Below are 23416 nucleotides of genomic sequence, written 5' to 3'. Positions count from 1 at the left end.
AGCAAGTAAGACCTCCATTAAAATGGAGGATGAATATGTGAGTGTATGAATGATAGAGTCATTCAAGTTACCTTATTATCAGATGTGTAGTCCACCTAGAAATTTCCCACATGGGAACATATATTTTAAGTGTATATTTATGACAACATGTCAAAGTCCCTCCTTTCTTTAGATACCTTGGCTCCAGCCTCTGTAATGAGATCAATATGCTGGTGTTCATCACTGTGTTTACCAAGGAGGTGCATTCAGAAAAAGCAGCCCACTGCAGTTTGCTCCTCATGGAGAAGAAACACCTTTTGCCAAGCGAGCTACCATAGTTGGCTGAGAAAAAACAGAGGGATGAGAATGAGATCATAAGAATGAATAAGAGAAAAAGAGAGAGGGACAAAGATACAGGGAGAGACAGAGAGAGGGGTGACATACAAAGCAAGCAAATGGCAAAGTCAACGAAGACTAAACATATACTCTTGGATTTTCAGAAGTGAAAGAAAATGTAATTAAGTATTTCTCTTGATGTTAGTATACACTTATGTGCTTACCTAAATAAACATGCATGTATGTATATAGATGTGTATATACACATTCATATAGGTGTGTGCATCCGTCTCTGGCTGGCACTGTGGAAATGCCAGTGATGCCCCCACCCAGATCTCCATTACTCAGCTGGTACACCCATCCTCAGCTGCTGGGAGGTTTATTGCCAAGTCTCTAAGCCATACCCTCCCTGGAAAACTGCCTTTGGTTAATGGAGAGCTGCCCTTCCTCTCCTGGAGCTGCCCTTGGCTTGTTACCCCTGCCACAGGGCCTACTTGATTGTAAATACTGATCCTGGGATATAAGGGCCTGGCTTCCTGCCTTAGGTGGGACAACTCCCAGATGTCATTTACCATCCTGAGTTCCCCATTGATCCCAGTTTCTTATGTGGCCTAATAGCCACTTGAAACGAAGCAGCTTAAAACAACATGGTATTATATATCATAATTCATGGGTGAGGGATTCAGGAAGGGCTCAGCAGGGCAATTCTTCTGTTGCACATAGTGTTGACTATGGTTTATGGGATGTTTAGCTGGCAGATGGACCAGTCCCAAGGGTCACAGACAGCTTCACTCAATTGCCTCATGCCTTGGTGGGGACAGCTGGAAAGCTGGACCTGACAGGGTCCCTGTCACTCTTCATAGTATCTCAGGGTCTCCTGTGTGGTCTCTTCAGGAGGGTGGTTGGGCTTCCTTTGTGACAGCCCAGGGTTCTAAGAGATAGGGAGTGGCAGTTACCAGTTCCTTGGGACCTGGCCTGGAAACCAGCATGGCATCACTCCCACCACATCCTCCTGTCAAGGTTGTCAAAGATGCACCCAGATTCCATGGGAGGGGCCACAGGCCTCACCTCTGGATACAAAAGGTCATAGAATGTAGTGCTCAGTACCAGGCAGAAGTTAGACTTCTGATGAAATCACATGTTGCCTGCCTCATCCTGATTTCTTCACTTCTTCATGGTTTTCTCCTGTGAGCCCTCCCTCAATAAGTCAGTTCACAAAAACCCCAATCTCAGACTCTGCTTCTAGGGAACATAACCAAAAGTGTCAACCTTACATCCATCCCTTGTCCTCTCTGCTATCAGGACCATAATTTTAGAGGTTTATTGTTGTAGCCGCAGGTAACCAATCATTCTGTTTTTAGCTTTCCCAGCTTACCTGGCAGCTGAGGGGGAGGTTAAACTCATTTCTGGCCAATGAAAACAAAAGAATGCTGCTGTGGGGCTTCTCAGAAAACTTTCACTTTCTCAGTAACAGGAAACAGATGTGTCTGACACTGACCTTCCCTTTCTCTCTCTCTCTCTCTCTCTTTCTCTCTCTCTCTCTCTCCCTTGGACTGAAGTATTGTTGTGATGGTTGGAGCTGCAGCAGACATTTTGCAAACATGAAGGAAGGGTCAAAAGACTATGAGGGCCATCAATTTTGACATTGTTAAGTCACCAAGCCAATGGCAAGAACCATTTACCTCTGACTTCTCAAATAAAGCAAAACAACCACTTTTTATTTCGGGTATTGTCCCAGGTTTTCTGTCACTTGTGTCCAAACACAATCTGAGCTAATCATTGCAGGAGGTTAAACCAACCAAACTAATAAATGAGGCACAGGACAGGTTACTTTTCTACAGTTCAAACCATAGACAGGTATCTTTGCAAGATGATAGTAAAGATGCAATTTAAAATATTGACTTCATTTGGGGGACATTTTCCCCATGAGTCTATGTTTAGGGTTAGTATAAATGCAATAGAAGAATTAGTCTGATTTACTTTCCTTTGTTATTTGTGGATTTTTTCCCCTCTATTTAAACTAAAATTACTGATTGTCATGTCTATGGATGTATCAGAACCTAGATGTCATTTTCAAAATATGCAAGAACTAATGAAGTTTAGTTTGAAACTGGTATATCATTTTTCACCTAATTCTGTTCTCTACTCATGCTGTTCACATGGATTTTAATAATGCTTAAAGTAAATATTAAAAATCATTCAAATCCAGTGTCACCATTGTTCCAGCTTTCCTTTTTTTTTTTTTTTTTTTTACTATGCAAGCTGGTGAGGCAGACATTTCTCTTGGTGGCAATAGCTTTCTACCAGTGGAGAAATGAACTTGGGCTTCCCTTTATCTTCCTGAAAAATGCCAGTGGGTAGGGCCTGATTACACAGCTGCTAACTCTGTATTCTTGCCATTTTTTAAAATACAGTTGATATACAATGTTACATTAGTTTCAGGTGTTCAACATAGTGATTGGACAACTCTATGTTATGCTGTACTCACCACAAGTGTAGCTGCGATCTGTCACCATACAATGCTATTACAATATTATTGACTATATTCCTTATGCTGAACCTTTTATCCCCATATCCAAATCATAACTGGAAGGCTGGACCTCCCACTCCCCTTCGCCCATTCTGTCCATCCTCCACCCCCTTCCCCTCTGCCAATCACGTTTGTTCTCTGTATTTATGGATCTGTTTCTGCTTTTTGTTTGTCTGTTTATTCATTTTTTTTTTAGATTCCACATGTAAGTGAAATAATTTTTAGTACTTGTCTCTTTCTGTCTGATTTATTTCACTTATCATAATACCCTCTAGGTCCATCCATATTGTTGCAAATGGTGAGACCTCACTCTTTTTTTAGGACTGAGTAATTGTCCCTGCCACTTGTTGTCTTTCCAGTCATTTTTTTTTAATACTGCACTCTTTTTAAAAAAGATTTTATTTATTTGTCAGAGAGAGAGTGTGAGCAAAAGCAGGGGTGGGGGCGACTGGCAGAGGGAGAAGCAGAATCCCTGCTGAGCAAGGAGCCTGATGCAGGACTCAATCCCAGGACCCCGAGATCATGACCTGAGCCGAAGGCAGATGCTCAACTGATAAGCCACCCAGGTGTCCCTAATACTGCCTTCTTAATGTTGTGTAGATTACCTGGGATTACCAGATATCATGGGTCAACCATTGTCTTAGCCCGCGTTCCTCAAAGAAAGCAGATGCTAGGGTAAGAGTTTGCCAGAGGAGAATTTATTCAGGGGAAGTAATGCTAGGGAATAGGAGCAAAAACAGGAAAATGAAACAGACAAAGAAAGGGAAACCATTCAACCTGTGATTTGAACAGATCACCACTGTGGGCAACACTGCTCACTCTTGTTGAGCTTCCTTTGGGAAGTTTTGTCAAATGTGCCTTAGAATTGTCCACACAGGGATGGAAGTGGGGAGTATTCACCACCAGCTCCATACCCTAAATTGTCAGGGTTGCCCCTTGGGTGCTGCTTTCTTGTGCCACCAGGTAGCACAGGGGTGAGTGCCAGGTGACACGTTCCATGGCAAGAGATGCACAGTTCAAGAGAAGTGGGCTCCCCTTTACAAAGCTGACCCAGGCAGCAATGGCTGGAGGAAAGGTGGGCTGAGAGGATACAAGGTGAGACACAGGAAATGCTCAATGCAGCATCTAACAGGAGAGGTAGAAAAAAACCTTTGTGGAGGAAACAGGGACAGAGAGCATGAATGAACTCAAGGGAAGTAAAAATAGGATGGCCCAACTGAAAAGCCTAATAGAACATCTGGAAGAGAAAACTGTGACTATCTAGGAGTTAGAGCAAACAAGACAAAGACAAAGACATGGAAAAGAGATGGGAAAATATACAGTCTGTCAGAACTGAGAGAAGAATCTTAATGCCCAACAGAGGAGGGAAGAACAAAAGGTCGTTGCACAGGGCCAGGAATCAGTGTGGCTTTGGAAGTATCAATAACAACACCAACTGTAGAAAATTCTGAGGGAAAATTATTCCCAACCAATTATTTCCAAACTCCTGATAAACACGAGTAGATAGTTTACAACATATACGTCTCAAAAAATCATCTGCCAAGTGTCCTTTCATAGAAACCTGCTGGAGGATATGCTCCACCAAAACAAGGGACTAAACCAAGAAACCAGAAGATGAGAGACCCAGAAAAGGGGAAACAACTTGAGAGAGAGGTTAAGGGGATCTGAGGATGACAAAGTGACTCCAGGATGACCATTCTGCTCCAATGCAAGTGAGTTATTTGTCCCAAAGGAAACAGGTCTGAGAGGTCCTAGAGAGATGTTGTCAGGAAAATGGAATTGGTGGAACACTTTTTACTTCCCTGTGATTCAGACCAGATGTTGGCACATTTTTTTTCTTAAAGGGTCAGATGGTGAATATTTTGGGCTTGGCTTTGCAACAGTCTGTTGCAAACATTCAACTCAGCCTTATAGGGAGAAAGCAGCCCTGTGCAAAACATAAATGCAGGGCGTGGATGTGTTGCAGTACAACTTTATTTACAAAAAAAAAAAAAAAGAGAGAGAGAGAGAAACAGGTCAGTTTTGACCCATAGGCTATAGTTTACGGAGTCCATTTTGGAAAATTAGGGTGGAGTCAGGGTATGAATTAATGATGATTTCATAGGAACCTAGGCATATAAAAAACCAAGATGATAACTCCATGGCAGACAAATTTTTTAAAAATGTATTCCAAAATAATGGTGCATATTGCATGGTTCACCTATGAACTATCTTTATATAAGCACAATGATGTAAACACTGAATGCTTACATATCTCAATTTATAATATAACTGTATGGGGACCATGAACGGATGGAAATTATGCATATGAAGAATGGGTGTGGGTAAAAGAAGGAGCCAAACTCTTGCCTCCTGTGGGAGGAAGCCAGTGGTGATGATTAGAATGCAGAAGCAAGAAGCAGTGATAAAGCATGTAATTTAAATCCATGCCAGGACACCTCAATAACAAGTAGTTAAGGGTTGCAAGAGATGGGATCTGGGAATAGGAATTTGGGGGAGTGTCTGGGGACCTGAAGAGAATGCTCAAACTCCATGAACCTCCCTCTATGGCCTGGCAGGTGCCTTCCTTCCCCAGAACAGCCTTCCTAGGGGCTGCTCAGTGCACTCCTAAATCAGAGGCCTAACATGAAGTACAGACAAATTTGGATATGTGGCCAGGGTGTCCCCCTGCACGTGGGCAGGACAGCTCACAGTGGGGGTGGATTTGGGGTGGGAAGAGAAGTAGGTGTCCCTGAACTGGGGGTGGAGATGCCAGGATAGCTTTCCTAACAATGCCACATTCCAGCATAAACTCCTAGGACATCTGAAGGTGTATTTGTCAATGCAGGAGGATAGAATATTTTTTATTTAGCAGTTTATTTTATTGATTTATAACTTTTATTTAAACCTGAGGTAGGTGAACTCTTCTCCCAGGCCCCACTATGACAGGGCACACCTGGCTGCTTTGCCCAGTATAGACAGCCAAAGCAGGCCACCAGAAGGAAAGAAGAAGGTAGAGAAAATTCAACCCACAGCACAGGTACTTGGCCTATGTGCTGTCTGACTTAGGACAGAGGTCCACCCAGGGCTGTCAGTGGCCCTCTTTCTGTCTAGGGCTCATGCAAGGTTGCTATGAGAAGTCAGTACTGAATCAGGAACAGAGACCTGGAGAGGGCAAGGTGACCCTTGGGGGTCTGGGGCAGGCACACCATGAAGCCAAGACCATGAAACAACACTGGACTTGGGGTTGACTGGTGTCAGGTTCTGGATCAAAGCAGGTATGATCTGGGGTTGCTGCAGGTATGAGTCCATGGGCATACCGGAGCTGGGGCCAGCAGTGCTGGGGAAGGGGCTGCAGATAAACCATGGGTCTGAATGAGCTCAGGGGCTGGCCACTCACTTTGAGGTTCCCCTCTTCACTGTAAAGAGGTCACAACTCTGTTTCAGTGGTTTCTATGGGTCAAGCCTGGGCATGCATCTCTTTTATTCTGTACTGAAATCCTGTGCAGGATTTTGTCCCACTTCACATGTAAGAAAACTCAGGTTCAGAGAGTAGTGTGCCCAAGGCCATGTGAGCTGCTCCAACCCCAGGACTATACCTCACAGCCTTCAGAAGTTCTCCAAGCCTCAGGGCCTCTCTTGGTATCATTGGACAGAGCCAGTTTCTACCTAGGTGCTGCATCTCTGGGCAGAAGCTACAAAGCACACTGCAATCTTTGAAGGAAGACAGAGTACTCAAAAAAAGAAAGAGGTTTTGTTTGTACCTCATGTCTTTGATTCAGGTTTCATTAACCTCTTTAGTAGTCAAAACATCATGACTTTGGTAGTGACTTAGGTAATTTTTATAATACAGTTTTTCTCAGAACCTCAAAGAACTCATTTACACTTTCTGGATCTCCTATTGTCAGAAATCTGGAATAGACTGATTCCCGGTATCATTGGGGGAAATTGAACTACACAAATGTCAAGTATCTTAACCAGATTTAAACAGCCATCAGGGAAGCAAACAAACCGAGTATGATCTCTTACTGTGTGCCTGGCTGTGTGTGGGCTGCTCTGTGAAAGACTCACAGGATTGCCACTTTCCTCAACAAGTGTGTGTGCTCTCTTGGCTGGAGTGTGTCAATCCACAGCCTCCTGCCAAACATAATTATTGAGGACAGAACCAATACCCTGGGACAAGAGTTCAAGAAGGCCCAGAATAGAGATGGAACCTGCACTCAGAGCCAAGTTGATGCCCCTATTATGCACTAAGCATCAGTTTTTGTAATCCATCAAAGGGGACAATGACACATGGTTCTGAGGATACTGAGATATTTGCAGGTGGTTCAGTCTAAGTGTCTCCCACTGTGTGGGACCTGTGTCCTGCAGGCTTGCCTCACTCTGTTCTCCATACCATAATAAAGGAATGGGCACTCTTGGGTGTGGACATTGCCTATGTAATCCTAGAACCAGACTGAGAAAAACACCTGGTAATCAATGTGCAGTTAGGACCAGCGCTGTCCAATCTCCTGCCATGAAGGTCATTTCTATAACTCCACTGTCCTATATGGTAGCCACCAGCCATTTGTGGCTGTTGAGCACTTGAGATGTGGCTATTAGAACAGAGGGACTGACTTCCATTTAATTTAATTTTAATTAATTCACACTTAAGCTTAAATAATCTCACATGGGTAGTGGCTACCCAAGTGGACCATGCAGAGGTGGACCATAGGGTATGAAGAAAGATCTATGTTCAGTTTCACTCTTCTGGGTCTCTGCATCCCAGATCCCATTCCCAGCCCCTCACACAGGCCTTCCTCTGGAGAACCCCTATCAAGTCTTGTTCTGCTGGTGGCAGCAGAGTTAATCCAGCCCCAGCCATGGGCAGAAACAATTACTGATTAATTAGAAGAATGAGCTGAGCTGCAAGGGCAGTGGGAGCACCTGGGTGTGTCGTTCTTGCTTTTGCTCTGATCAAAGGAAGGAAGGTGTGAAAAATTCATGGAGAGTGTAAGGTGCTGGGGAAATATTAGTTACTCTGATGAATTGTAATTATCACAGTGGCCTATTTTTGCATCTTCCCCCTTTGTGACTTGTATAATTTTCACATCCCTTTGGTGGTGTCTATCTCAAGTTTACAGAATTGAAAACAGACTTAAAAGGTGAGGGACTTACCCAAGACACATGGTAGTGGGTGCAGGGCTCAATGGAGCCCAGATCTTGGTCCCCAGAGCCCCCTTCGATGCTAGATAGATAGGGGACATAGTGTCCCAAATTTCTGTCCTTACCTCCCATTTCTCTGTCCAAAGCAAGTTGTTTCCTTTCCAGGTGGGAGGGGCCAGGCTTCAGCCTTGGCTATGAATTAATCCCCCTGCCTGGTCATAGCACACCCAGCACTGGCTTTGCTCTGGGGGCCATCACCTGTCCCCTCTGCCCCTCAGCTGAGTTTGCTGGGCTGGCTACATAGCTTCCAGGCCCTCTTGCCAGTCCCCTCCCCTCAGTGGCTGGGACTCTAACTCAGCTCATTGCCTGGGTGGGGGAAAACCAGGCTCTAGGGATGGTAGAATTCCTTGTTTTAGGATCTGAATCAGGCAGATCTGTACCCCCAATGAGTTCCTCGGTCTGAATGCACCCTGACTTGGTTCTGCAAAGATGAGCAAAGCCACTGGTTGGAATTATGACCTGAACACTGCAGGTATGCCAGTCTGCCAAGATCCATGTGCTGGTTGTTACAAGCCCCTCCCCACCTTTTCCATCACAGTGAGATTCCCCTGCAATCCCTATGGTGTGAGACCAGAGTAGGGGCTCTCACAGAGTGACCCAGAATGCTGGGGGGCTGGTTGCTCCCCGCACTGGGCTCTCTTTTCCCACTGGTGGGACTAGAAGCTCAGGAGAGACCTCTCCACATGGTGCAAGGGCCCGGGGAGGGGCAATGTAGTCAGTGTTGGCCACTTTTCTTACTCTTTCTGTCTTGGTCTCCGTGGTACAGGGGGTGCTTTAGCCTCGCCCCCGTGTTCTAGGATTGTCTCAGTGGTGTCTTGTTCTTGAATAATTGTTAGTTGTTCTTGTGAAGGAAAGCAAAATCAGAAACAACCTGTGCCACTCCATCTTGGTGACATCACTCTACCAAGTCTGACATTTTTCATTGTACTGGTAGGAACTCCTTTCAAACTACATTTCCTTAAACTCCAAAATCCATTTGAAAGCTCTGATACTAGTGAGGAGAGAAGAATGTGCCTCATGTTTAAGGGTCTGTTTAGATTCTTCCTGTGCATGCCAGAACCCTAGAGCTGGGAGAGGCCCTTGCTGGGGTATGGAAATCACCTCTTTTTACTTGATGTGGTGTGCTCCTGCCTGGTGAGTGTTACACTAGCAGGACACATGCCTTTTGTCCTCCATGCACCAGCACTGCACTATCATCCTGCCCACCCAGGCCGACCTTTCACCTTTCTTAGAGTAGAAGCTCTAAAGGGAAAACATGTTCTTTTCACTGTGGAGATTAGATTGCCACCCAAGCAGCAATGGGCTGCTTCCAGAGGCCACACTCTCTGGACACTCAGTAGGACCTCATTGTGATCTCCTTAGGTGTTCTTTTGCTTGGAAGTGCTCTTGTTTCTTTCCCTAGAAAATGTGAGTTCACACTTCCAGGTCCGAGTCAGATGCCATGGGGTAGGAGGCTCAGACAAAATGCTTCCTAAGAGGAGAATGAACTCTGGCATCTCTCCCCAGCCAAATAGGGAGATTCCTATACAGGGATTCTCCCCCTTGTACAGGGGGATTCTCATACAGGGTCTAACTGTCCATAGCAAGGGGCTTACCAGGAGGCTCCTGAGCTATTAAAAGGGGATATCTGTGTGGGGTGGGTAAGATGGGGCCTGAGTTGAGTGCCAGGTCAAAAAGAGCACCAGTTTGGCAGGATGAACCAGGGCCTGTGCTGGCTGCTGCTGAAGGGAGGACGCTGACCCTTCCCCGGCTCCAGGGCACAGCCTGGGTCCTGCTCTCTCTATCCAGCACATACGCTCTCCTGGCCCCACAGGCTCCCTGGTGCTTTATCTAAAGATGAAGTACCTTCAGAGGTGCTGATCCTGCCCCATCCCTCCTCCACCAACAAAGCCATGAACTTGCAGCCTGTGTCTTAGTTAGGTTCAAGGTCAGGTAGTTTATTTGGGAAGTAAGGGAACAATGGCAGGGAAGGTGGGGGAAGCAGGAGGAAAGGCAGCCGATGAGGATGTGCTGTTGAGCCATTTATCATGACAGGTGCCTGGAGTTCTTAATCACACAGGAAGCTGGAAAAGGGATAAATTCCCCTGCTCCTTGAAATGCTCCCACTGGAGGATGTTATGGGTTAAATTGTGCCCCCCCCCAAAAAAAAAGATATGTTGGAAATTCTAACCCCCAGTATCTGTGAATGTTTCCTTCTTTGGAAATAGGGTCTTTGCAGATGTAATGGAGTTAAGGTGAGGTCATTAGGGTGGACCCTAATCCAATAGGACTGGTGTCCTTTTTTATTTTATTTTATTTACATATTTTTTAAGATTGTATTTATTTATTTGTCAGAGAGAGAGAGAGAGATAGCACAAGCAGGGGGAGCAAAAAACAGAGAAACAGCCTCCCCGCTGAGCAAGGAGCCTGATGTGGGACTTGATCCCGGGACTTGATCATGACCTGAGCTGAAGGCTGATGCTCAACTGACTGAGCCACCCAGGCATCCCTCAACTGGTGTCCTTATAGAAAGAGAAGAGACCCAGAGACCTAGACATGGAGGGGAGAAGACCACATGAATATGGAGCAGAGACTGGAGTGCTGGGTCCACCAGGCAAGGAAAGCCTGGGGCTCCCTAAAATTGGAAGACATGAGGCAGAACCTCCTCTGGAGGCTTTGAAAGAAGCGTGGCCCTGCCAAAACCTTATGTGAGACTTCCAGCCTCCAGAATTGTGAAAGAATAAATTTCTGTTTCTTTAAGCTACCCATCTTTGGCATTTGTTCTGGCAGCCCCAGGAAACCAAAGCAGAGTGTGTGGGTTGGCCTGGGCTGTTTATCCACATCCCGTCTTTGTACTCCTGTAGTGGAGGCTCAGTACATATTTTGTTGTGTCCATTTTCGGAGAATAAACTCTGAGAGCTAGCCCAGGAAACACAGGGCCTTGTGTAGGCTCCTGTGTCTGATCAGGTCTGGAGGCCTGGGGCGGAAGAGTGGGTCCCTGCCTCCTCCTAGCAGTACTCCGCGGCACACACTGAGTCCCACAGGATGGAAGGCACAGCTTTCCCTTGTGTGTGGCCCTGCCAGTGTCCCAGGCTGTGTGGCTGCATGGAAAGAATGCCTCTTCCTCATTCACTGTGAAGCCACCAAGTCCCCCTCTCATCCTTCCTAGTTGAGAACGAGCTGTGGGTAACCCAGCTCAGCATAAGCAGCTCACCTGTTCTAGAGAGGAGATGGCTTGTCACTGCTGGGCCAGTCCTCCCTGTCACATTGGAGCCTGAGCTATCTAAGGGCAAATAGGCAGCCTGCCTGGGGCAGGAGGGCACTGGAGAGGACTGATCGCCATGCCTGCCTGCACTGGAGCAGAAAGTGTCCACAAAGAGCTAACCTATCTTCATTTATATGTATTTTTTCCTTCCTTGTTCAAATAATAATTCCATGTTCACTCTTTTTTTTTTTTTTTTAGGTCACTTAGGTTCTAAGACTCACCGTAAAATGTCCTTAAAGCAGAAAACTCTTCCTCTTGATTCCTCAGAGAAATCGCTCATGAATGACATTTGCTTTTTGCTGGTCTAGTCGTCCCTGATGTGCATTTGGGGGAGTTGGGTTTCTTCTACACCCTGACCCTTTCTCCTATTGTTTTTTTTTTCTTATTTTATTATTTCTTAGTTTCTTCTTTTTTAAAAATCATAGATAAACATTCACACAAACATTGGTGCATAAAACCCTACAACTTTGATCAGAGAAGCAGCACAGTATAATCATGGACCCCCTTGTCAGGTCACCATGCAGGACTCATGCCATGGGTTGGGGTCACTGTCCCCATCCCCTGCTGGTCATGTGACTTTTAGAGGATCATGTCCCTGCCCTGCACCCCATTTTTTCATCCGAGGATGGAGAGAAAACTTGTACTCACATTGTTCTGAAGACTGAATGAGAGAATATGTACTAGGGATTCACATCAGTGTCTGGTATATGGTAGGATTCAATAAATGTCACCTACAAGAGATTGATAGATGATTAGAAATGGCCAGCATTATACATACAGTCACTCACACGTGACTATGTGTGTAGGGGGATTGCAATCCTAGGGAGATGTAAACACTACACAAATCTTTGACCACTCACGGCAAACATTAACACATTGGCCAAGTTAAATAAGACCTATTTTTCATTTTATCTCTGCCCTGTATTTTATTCCTGTATCCAAACAATTTTGTTATAAAACAGAATTCAGCTGAGTAAATTTTAAATATCTTATTGGCTTTATTGAATGTTAGATGATTTGGGCCACATCCAATTCAGCAGATAGAAAGGAGCTCGTAGGAGTTGTGCAAAATAAAAGGTTTTTATAGGCAGAAGGGAGTGGGAACAGGAAGTTACACTAAGCAAAAAATGAGTTGATTATCACCAGCCCACTTTCCTCTAGGGGATGGCCGGGGTCTGTCAGGCAGATTACCTTGCTAGTGCTGATCAGGTGATTCCTGATTGACTGGTTTAAGAGTCCATTGTTGGGAGAGCCTAAACTGTAAGTAAATTAGGTCTCACGTTGGTGATGTGAGAATGAGCATAAGAAACTCCATTTGGGGCCTGTTGTCTTGTTTTTAACAAATTAATAAACTTTACATATCCAACTGGGAACAACAGGAATGCCTTGGAGAAACCCCTCGAGAGGACTGCCCTGCACCCTGCAGTCAGGAGTAGCAGACGGCATTGAGTGAGGCTGGATCCCTCAGGATCCTGGGGGCAATTATGGGCTCTCCCCCTGTCAGCTCTGGGACATCAAACAAGTTACTTCATTTTTCTCTCCTTTAGCATTCTCAGCTTTAAAATGGGGTTAATAGTGGTTCCTGCCTGAGAAAATGAAGTGAGACATTTGCAACAAGCAAACATCCCATCTTTTGCTTCTGGGTCTTAGGACAGGGTACCTTCAGATGCACCAGGACCTGCACCCCTACAAAATCTGGCCCCCTTGCCTCGGTCACCTGATCTCACACTTATGGCTGCCCCTGCTCTCCTCGCCTCCCTCCTCCTCCCCCATCTCTCTCACCCTTACCTGTGAATGGGGCTGCATCCTGGGCTGCCTCCCGGGTCTGGCAGGCCCTAGAGAAGGTCTTTGCACACAGATATTAGGCCATACTTGCTCGGGAGCCCTGCTCTCCTATTCTGCCCCTAACAGCCTCCAGCCCTGTTCTCCACAAACACCAGCTGGCTAGGGGCTTCAGTCAGGGAGAAGGGGTCTCTCCCTCCCAGCTGCACACATCTGCTGGCCCCAGCACTTCTACCTCAAACAGATCAGCAAGCCTTTCCCAGCAGGGTTATTCTGGCAACATATAGATAGACAACACCTGTTTGAAATCCTCATCAATTCATCTTTGCTTCAGGGGCCCTGTGTGTCCACATCCCGTTTGCTCAGTGCTATCAACAGAATGTGTGGGAGTTGATTAGGTCACGAGGGTGAAGCCCGCGATTGGGATTTGCACCCTTGTAAGAGAGGCTCCAGAAAGCTCCCTTACCCCTTCCATCCAGTGAGGAGGCAGCAGAAAGCCAGGAAGCAGGCCCCCCAGACACTGAATCTGAGCTTCCCAGCCTCCACAACTGTGAGAAATATGTTTCTGTTGTTTACAAGCCCCCAGTCTATGGTAGTTTGTTATAGAAGCCCAAAAAGACCAAGACACTTAGCCCCTTCCTCACCAGGGCAGTGAGAGTGCTGCTGGCCTTCTGGAACCTGTTGCTGGACATAGCCACAGAGCATATTCTCAGAGAGGAGGGGGTAAATGGGAGAACACACCAGAGCCAGGGGTGCCCAGGGCCAGCCCTTACATGGCTCAGTTTGAGGAGCACTGGCTCATGGGACAGAGGGACATGGCCTGGGGTGATCACTGTGATGCAGCTTTATGACAGTGGCTTTCCCCTCTCCCCAAGTCAGTACAACTTCCAGCCAGCCCATCCCCTGTGCTAGGAAGAAGCCAGGAGTCTTCTTAGATGCTTGCTTTATTCTATAGTTTCCTTTACACTAACATTCAGAGATCCCTCCAATTCCACTGATCCCACATTGCTGTGGTGAGAAGCCTTTGTTTTGTCCCCAAGAAATACCTTCAAAAGAGAGTATGGTTACTTCACAAGTCAAGACTTAGATCAAAGGATACTCAAAATAAGACTAATGATAACGCAATTATAGAAATAGTAATAGTAATAATAATAAAGCCAGGACTGCTTCCCACATGCTGGGTGCCTCCGCTGAGCTTGTTGTGCTTATGAGAACCCATCTGGGCTTCACATCCCTTCTGAGTAGTTATTTCAGTCAATCTGTCCTCCAAAGAGGAGATTCTTCTCCCAGAGTCTGCACAATTTACCCTCTCAATTCACTTGTGTTTCTACTCAGGGGTCCTCTTATCAGAATGCCTTCCTTTTTACCCCTAAAATAAACCCCCTTCCCCAAGATTCTCACCCCTCATCACCCCCTGACTGGCTGGACTTTGGTGCATGTATTATTATCTCTCCAGCACGCCCCCACCCCCAGGACAAAAACTTTACCTGTGCGGTTACAGCCTATCCCCAGCGCCTAAACCAGCATGGCACATGGTATGCTCAGTGAATAGCTATTGCATGAATAAATCCCCATATTACAGATGAGGAAACTGAGGCACAGAGATACCACCTAACTTGTACAAGGCCACACAGCAGAGCCAGGATGTGACTGTGGGCAGGTGTCTGGGCCCATACTCTTTTTTATTTTTTAAGCTTTTATTTTAATTCCAGTTAGTTAACATACAGTGTTATATTAGTTTCAGGTGTATAATACAATGATTCAACAATCTATACATTACTCAGTGCTCATCACAAGTGCACTTCCTATAAATAGATATCCATCAACAATTTCCCCTATCCCCCTATGCCACACCTACCTTTCCTCTGGTAACAAGCAGTTCATTCTCTATACTTCAGAGGCTGTTCTTGATTTGACTCTCTCTCTTATCTTTTTTTCCCTTTGTTTCTTTTGTTTCTTAATTCCACATATGAGTGAAATCATATGGTATTTGTCTTTCTCCGACTGACTTATTTCACTTAGCATAATACTCTCTGGCTTCATAGTTCTCTCCATGTCATGTCATTGTAAATGGCAAGATTTCATTCTTTTTATGGATGAATAATATGGCTATTGTAAATAATGCTACTATAAACATCAGGGTGCATGTAACCCTTTGAATTAGTGTTTTTGTATTCTTTGAGTAAATACCTAGTAGTGCAATTGCTGGGTCATAGGGTAGCTCTATTTTTAACTTTCTGAGGAACCTCCATACTATTTTCCACAGTGGCTAAATTAGTTTGTATTCCCACCAACAATGCACAAGTGTTCCTTTTTCTCCACATCCTTGTCAACACTTGTTGTATCTTGTGTCATTGATTTTAGCCATTCTGACAGGTGTGAAATGAGACCTCATTGTAGTTTTGATTTGCACCTTCCTGATAATGAGTGATATATAACATCTTTTAATGTGTCTGTTGGCCATCACTATGTCTTATTTGGAGAAATGTCTGTTCATATCTTCTGTCCATTTTTTAATTGGATTATTTGGTTTTTGGGTGTTGAGTTGTATAAGTTCTTTATATATTTTGAATATTAACCCTTTATCAGATATGTCATTTGCAAATATCTTCTCTCATTCTGTGGGTTACCTTTCAATTGTGTTGATTGTTTCCTTTGCTGGGCAGAAGGTTTTTATTTTGATGAAGTCCCAATTGTTTATTTTTACTTTTGTTTTTCCTGCCTCAGGGACAGGTCCACACTCCTTTTTTTTTTATTGGTATATTAATCACCATACATTACATCATTAGTTTTGGATGTAGTGTTCCATGATTCATTGTTTGTGCATAACACCCAGTGCTCCACGCAGAACGTGCCCTCTTTAATACCCATCACCAGGCTAACCCATCCCCCCACACCCGTCCCCTCTAGAACCCTCAGTTTGTTTTTCAGAGTCCATTGTCTCTGGGTCTCACCCTCCGATTTCCCCCACTTCATTCTTCCCCTCCTGCTATCCTCTTCTTTTATTTCTTAAAATATATTGCATTATTTGTTTCAGAGGTACAGATCTGTGATTCAACAGTCTTGCACAATTCACAGCACTCGCCATAGCACATACCCTCCCCAATGTCTATCGCCCAGCCACCCCATCCACCCACACCCCCACCACTCCAACAATTCTCAGTTTGTTTCCTGAGATTAAGAATTCCTCATATCAGTGAGGTCATATGATACATGTCTTTCTCTGATTGACTTATTTCACTCAGCATAACACCCTCCAGTTCCATCCATGTCATTGCAAATGGCAAGATCTCATTCCTTTTGATGGCTGCATAATATTCCATGGTGTATATATACCACTTCTTCTTTATCCATTCATCTGACGATAGACATCTTGGCTCTTTCCATAGTTTGGCTATTGTGGATATTGCTGCTATAAACATTGGGGTGCACGTACCCCTTCGGGTCCCTACATTTGTATCTTTGTGGTAAATACCCAGTAGTGCAATTGCTGGATTGTATGGTAGGTCTATTTTCAACTGTTTGAGGAACCTCCATACTGTTTTCCAGAGGGGTTGCACCAACTTGCATTCCCACCAACAGTGTAGGAGGGTTCCCCGTTCTCTGCATCCCCACCAACATCTGTCGTTTCCTGACTGGTTAAATTTAGCCATTCTGACTGGTGTGAGGTGGGATCTCATGGAGGTTTTCATTTAGATTTCCCTGATGCCAAGCGATGTTGAGCACTTTTTCCTGTGCCTGTTGGCCATTTGGATGTCTTCTTTGGAAAAATGTCTGTCCGTGTCTTCTGCCCATTTCTTGATTGGATTATTTGTTCTTTGGGTGTTGAGTTTGATAAGTTCTTTATAGATCTTGGATACTAGCCCTTTATCTGATATGTCATTTGCAAATATTTTCCCCAATCTATTGGTTGTCTTTTGGTTTTGTGGACTGTTTCTTTTGCTGTGCAAAAGCTTTTTATCTTGATGAAATCCCAATAGTTCATTTTTGCCCTTGCTTCCCTTGCCTTTGGCGATGTTTCTAGGAAGAAGTTGCTGCGGCTGAGGTCGAAGAGGTTGCTACCTGTGTTCTCCTTTAGGATTTTGATGGACTCCTGTCTCACGTTTAGGTCATTCAAACATTTTGAGTCTATTTTTGTGTGTGGTGTAAGGAAATTGTTCAGTTTCATTCTTCGGCATGTGGCTGTCCAATTTTCCCAACACCATTTGTTGAAGAGACTGTCCTTTCTCCATTGGACATTCTTTCCTGCTTTGTCAAAGGTGAGTTGACCATAGAGTTGAGGGTCCATTTTGGGCTCTCTATTCTGTTCCATTGATCTATGTGTCTGTTTTTGAGCCAGTACCATGCTGTCTTGATGATGACAGCTTTGTAATAGAGCTGGAAGTCCAGAATTGTGATGCCGCCAGCTTTGCTTTTCTTTTTCAACATTCCTCTGGCTATCCGGGGTCTCTTCTGGTTCCATACAAATTTTAGGATTATTTGTTCCATTTCTTTGAAAAAAGTGGATGGTATTTTGATGGGAATTGCGTTGAATGTGTAGATTGCTCTAGGTAGCATTGACATCTTCACAATGTTGGTTTTCCCAATCCATGAGCATGGAACGTTTTTCCATTTCTTTGTGTCTTCTTCAATTTCTTTCATGACTATTTTATAGTTTTCTGAGTACAGATCCTTTGCCTCTTTGGTTAGATTGATTCCTAGGTATCTTATGGTTTTGGGTGGAATTTGAAATGGGATCGACTCCTTGGTTTGTCTCTCTTCTGTCTTGTTGGTGTATAGGAATGCCACTGATTTCTGTGCATTGATATTATATCCTGCTACTTGACTGAAATCCTGTATGAGTTCTAGCAGTTTTGGTGTGGAGTCTTTTGGGTTTTCCACATACAGTATCATATCATCTGCAAAGAGTGAGAGTTGGACTTCCTCTTTGCTGATTTGGATGCCTTTGATTTCTTTTTGTTGTCTGATTGCTGTGGCTAGGACTTCTAATACTATGTTGAATAGCAGTGGTGAGAGTGGACATCCCTGTCACGTTCCTGACCTTCGGGGGAAAGCTCTCACCTTTTCCCCATTGAGAATGATATTCGCTGTAGGTTTTTCATAGATGGCTTTTATGATATTGAAGTATGTACCCTCTATCCCTGTACTCTGAAGAGTTTTGATCAAGAAAGGATACTATACTTTTCAAATGCTTTTTCTGCATCTATTGAGAGGGTCATACGGTTCTTGTTCTTTCTTTTCTTAATATACTGTATCACATTGATTGATTTGTGGATATTGAACCAAACTTGCAGCCCAGGGATAAATCCCAATTGGTCATGGTGATAATCCTTTTAATGTACTGTTGGATCCTATTGGCTAGTATTTTGGTGAGAATTTTTGCATCCATCTTCACCAAGGATATTGGTCTGTAATTCTGCTTTCTGATGGGGTCTTTGGTTGTGGGATCAAGGTAATGGTGGCCTCATAAAATGAGTTTGGAAGTTTTCCTTCCATTTCTATTTTTTGGAACAGTTTCAGGAGAATAGGTATTAATTCTTCTTTAAATGTTTGGTAGAATTCTCCTGGGAAGCCATCTGGACCTGGGTTTTTGTTTGTTGGAAGATTTTTGATGACTGCTTCAATTTCCTTAGTGCTTATAGGACTGTTTGGGTTTTCTATTTCTTCCTGGTTCAATTCTGGTAGTTGATACATCTCTAGTAATGCATTCATTTCTTCCAGGTTATCTAATTTTCTGGCATAGAGTTTCTCATAATAAGTTCTTATAATTGTTTGTATTTCTTTGGTGTTGGTCGTGATCTCTCCTCTTTCATTCATGATTTTGTTGATTTGGGTCATTTCTCTTTTCTTTTTGATCAGTCTGGCCAGGGGTTTATCAATCTTGTTAATTCTTTCAAAGAACCAGCTCCTAGTTTCGTTGATCTGTTCTACTGTTCTTTTGGTTTCTATTTCATTGATTTCTGCTCTGATCTTTAATATTTCTCTTCTCCTGCTGTGTTTAGGCTTTATTTGCTGTTTTTTCTCTAGCTCCTTTAGGTGTAGGGTAGGTTGTGTATTTGAGACATTTCTTGTTTCTTGAGAAAGGCTTGTATTGCTAGACACCTTCCTCTTAGGACTGCCTTTGCTATATCCCAAAGATTTTGAACAGTTGTGTTTTATTTTCATTGGTTTGCATGAATTTTTTTAATTCTTCTTTAATTTCCTGGTTGACCCATTCATTCTTTAGTAGGATGGTCTTTAGCCTCCATGTATTTGAGTTCTTTCTGACTTTCCTCTTGTGATTGAGTTCTAGTTTCAAAGCATTGTGGTCTGAAAATATGCAGGGAATAATCCCAATCTTTTGGTACCAGTGGAGACCTGATCTGTGACCTCGGATGTGATCTATTCTGGAGAATGTTTCTTGGGCACTAGAGAAGAATGTGTATTCTGTTCCTTTAGGATAGAATGTTCTGAATATGTCTGTGAAGTCCATTTGGTCCAGTGTGTCATTTAAAGTCTTTATTTCCCTGTTGATCTTTTGTTGAGATGATCTGTCCATTTCAGTGAGGGGGTGTTAAAGTCCCCCACTATTATTGTATTGTTGTCAATGTGTTTCTTTGCTTTTATTAATAATTGCCTTATATAATTGGCTGCTCCCATGTTAGGGGCATAGTTATTTACAGTTGTTAGATCTTATTGTGGGATAGACCCTTTAAGTAGGCTATAGTGTCCTTCCTTATCTCTTATTACATTCTTTGGTTTAAAATCTAATTTGTCTGATAGAAGGATTGCCACCCCAGCTCTCTTTTGGTGTCTATTAGCATGGTAAATTGTTTTCCACCCACTCACTTTCAATCTGGTGGTGTCTTTGGGTCTAAAATGAGTCTCTTGCAGACAGCATATTGATGGGTCTTGTTTTTTAATCCATTCTGATAGTCTGTGTCTTTTGATTGGGGCATATAGCCCATTTACATTCAGGGTAACTATTGAAAGATATGAATTTAGTGTCACTGTATTGTCTGTAAGGTGACTGTTACTGTATAATGTCTGTGTTCCTTTCTGGTCTATGTTGCTTCTAGGCTCTTTCTTTGCTTAGAGGACCCCTTTCAATATTTCTTGTAGGACTGGTTTCCTGTTTATAAATTCCTTTAGTGTTTGTTTCTCCTGGAAGATTTTTATCTCTCCTTCAATTTTCAATGGCAGCCTAGCTGGATATAGTATTCTTGGCTGCATATTTTTCTCGTTTAGTGCTCTGAAGATATCATGCCATTCCTTTCTGGCCTGCCAGGTCTTTGTCGATAGGTCTGTTGCCAATCTAATGTTTCTACCTTTATAGGTTACAGATCTCTTCTCCCGAGCTGCTTTCAAGATTTTCTCTTTGTCTCTGAGACTCATAAGTTTTACTACTAGATGTCGGGGTGTTGACCTATTTTTATTGATTTTGAGAGGGGTTCTCTGTTCCTCCTGGATTTTGATGCCTGTTTCCTTCCCCACATTAGAGAAGTTCTCTGCTATAATTTGTTCCAATATACCTTCTGCCCCTCTCTTTCTTTCTTCTTCTTCTGGCATCCCAATTATTCTACTGTTGTTTCGTCTTATTGTATCGCTTATCTCTTGAATTCTGTCCTCGTGATCCTGTAGTTGTTTATCTCTCTTTTTCTCAGCTTCTTTATTTTCCATCATTTGGTCTTCTATATTGCTGATTCTCTCTTCTGCCTCATTTATCCTAGCAGTTAGTGCCCCCATTTTTTATTGCACTTCATTAATAGCCTTTTTGATTTCGACTTGGTTAGATTTTAGTTCTTTTATTTCTCCAGGAAGGGTTTCTCTAATAACTTCCATGGTTTTTTCAAGCCCAGCTAGTATGTTTAAAATCATGATTCTTAACTCTAGGTCTGACATCGTACTAATGTCCGTATTGAGTAAGTCCCTGGCAGATGGTACTACCTCTTGTTCTTTTTGCTGAGGTGATTTTTTCTATCTTGTCATTTTGTCCAGAGAATAGATGAAGTGGAGAACAAAATGCTGACAGGTTAACAACGTCCTCAGCAAATATATTCTAAACAAATCAGAAAAGACCTGAAACCAGGCGAAAAGAAAGGGAAAGAAAGAAAAAAGGAGAGAAAAAAATGAAAAAGAAAAAGATAAAAACAAACAAAAACAGAACAAAACAAACAAAAAACAGATTATGATTAAATATGATCAGGCTAGTGCATAGATCAGTGCCACACACTAGATTTTGGGTGTATTTTGGTCTGTTAGAAGTAAGTGTCTCCTAAAATTTTAAAGAAAGAAAGACTTATATATGTCCAAAATAAGGGTTGATACAATGAAGGAATGGAAGATGACTGTAAAGATGAAAAGTATAAAAGATTTTATAAAAGGAACTGATAAGATAAGAAGTTGTTTGAAAAAAGAAAGAAGATTTAAAAAAAAAGAAAAAAAAGGGAGAGAGTGTGATCAGGCAGGAGACTAGAACAAAGCCATACACTAGTGATTTAGGGTATATTTTGATCTGTTAGAAGAAACTGTATCTCAAAATTTTAAAGAGAGAACAACTTATATATATATGCCAAAAATAAGGGTATCTACTATGAAGTGATAGAATATGACTCTAAAAATGAAAAATAAAAAAATTTGTCTTCAAAAAGGGACTGATAAGATGTTGGTTGATAAAGGGAAAAAGAAAAACTCAAAAAAAACCAGTTAAAAAAATTAACTTTGAAAAACTAATGAATCATGTTAAAAAAGCCATGAATTCTATGTGCAGTATTCCCCTAGCGCTGGAATTCTCCCGTTCTCCTTGATTGGTAAACTTGGTCTTGACTGGCTGTTCGTGCTGATCCTCTGGGGGAGGGCCTGTTGCCGTGGTTCCCAAATGTCTTTGCCGGAGGCGGAATTGCCCCACCCTTGTTTGTCTGGGCTAAACAATCTGCTCGGGTTTGCTCTCGGGAGCTTTTGTTCCCTGCAAGCTTTCCGTACAGCCCTGGAGGATGAGAGTGAAAATGGTGGCCTCCCAATCTCTGCTCGGAGGAGCCGAGAACTCGGGGCCCCGCTCCTCAGTGTTCCCCCAGAGAAAAGCAGTCAGTCACTCCCATGTCCCCAATCTCTGGCCTCACTCCGTGCTCACCTGGCCTGTGACTGAGCGTTTCTATCTCTGGCACCCGACTTAGTGTGGAATCTCCAAATTCAGCAGATCCCCGTGGTGCGCTCCTGTGCCGCTCCTCCTGGGGGAGGAAGGGGAGTCTCCCCGGATCTGCCCCTTGTTGGGTCCCTGCTGGAGGAGCAGTGGCCTGACTGTGCCGTGGATCATGGTTTATGGCAACCCCGAGCTGAGAGTCTGCGCCTCGGCTCCGTCTCTGCAGCCGGCTTCCCTGCTCTAGTACCTGGGAACTCTGTCGCACTCAGGCACCTCTGGTCTTTCTGTGACCCCGAGGGTCCTGAGACCACACTGTCCCATGAGGGTTCCACCCCCAGCTTAGCCACTGGAACAACGTCCCTCAGCGGAGCCAACTTCTAAAAGTTCCGATTTTATGCTCCACGGCTCTATCACTTGCCAGAAGCGGCCAACAGTGGCTCCCTCCCCTGCCATCTATCCTCCCGAATATCACCTCAGATTCACTTCTCCACACGTCCTACCTTCCAGAAAGTGGTTGCTTTTCTGTTCAGAGTTGTTGCTATTCTTCTCTTTGGTCTCCTGTTGAGTTTGTAGGTGTTCAGAATGGTTTGATCCCTAATCAGCTGAATTCCTGAGACCAGACGAAATCCAGGTCCCCTAATTCTCTGTCATCTTGCTCCACCCCCCCCCCAGGTCCACACTCTTAATCATGCATTTTTTCCAGTCTTTATGGTCTCATGGCTTGTAGAGGCAGTCACCAAATGGGAACCTGATTGGACCCATGAGCCAGGTCCAGTTTGTTCATTCCACACCTCATATCTTCTCAGGTACAGAGACCATGGGAAGCTGTGGTGGCTGTCCATGTGTGCTCACTGCTCCTGCCTACATGCTTGTGTTTCTCTGCTTCTCTACTTGAAAGTTCCTCTGCCTGCAATGGAGTCCCTAGGCCCATGGGCAAAGCAGCTGGATTTTATGCCCTGAGGGGCCACCTCAGTTGATGAGGGATGGGAGTCCTTGGATACGTTAATACCTGCTTCCCCACCTTGGTGAGACAACCCTACGGTGTGTTCCACATGATCTATAGCTGCCCTCAGCCAGATAGTGTCCCACTTGCCCGTAGCAGTAACTGATTCATCAACATCCCCTTTCCCTTTTCACTTCTCCATTCCTCACTTACCCTCCCTGGATTCCCTCCCTGGAAAACACCTGTACACACACCTCCTGTTGTTTCCTTCTCGGGAATCAAAATTAAGGCATTTATCCA

Source organism: Zalophus californianus, chromosome 8 (genome assembly GCF_009762305.2).
Source record: "Zalophus californianus isolate mZalCal1 chromosome 8, mZalCal1.pri.v2, whole genome shotgun sequence".
In the NCBI taxonomy this organism is placed as follows: Eukaryota; Metazoa; Chordata; class Mammalia; order Carnivora; family Otariidae; genus Zalophus; species Zalophus californianus.
This window is presented reverse-complemented; position numbering follows the sequence as displayed.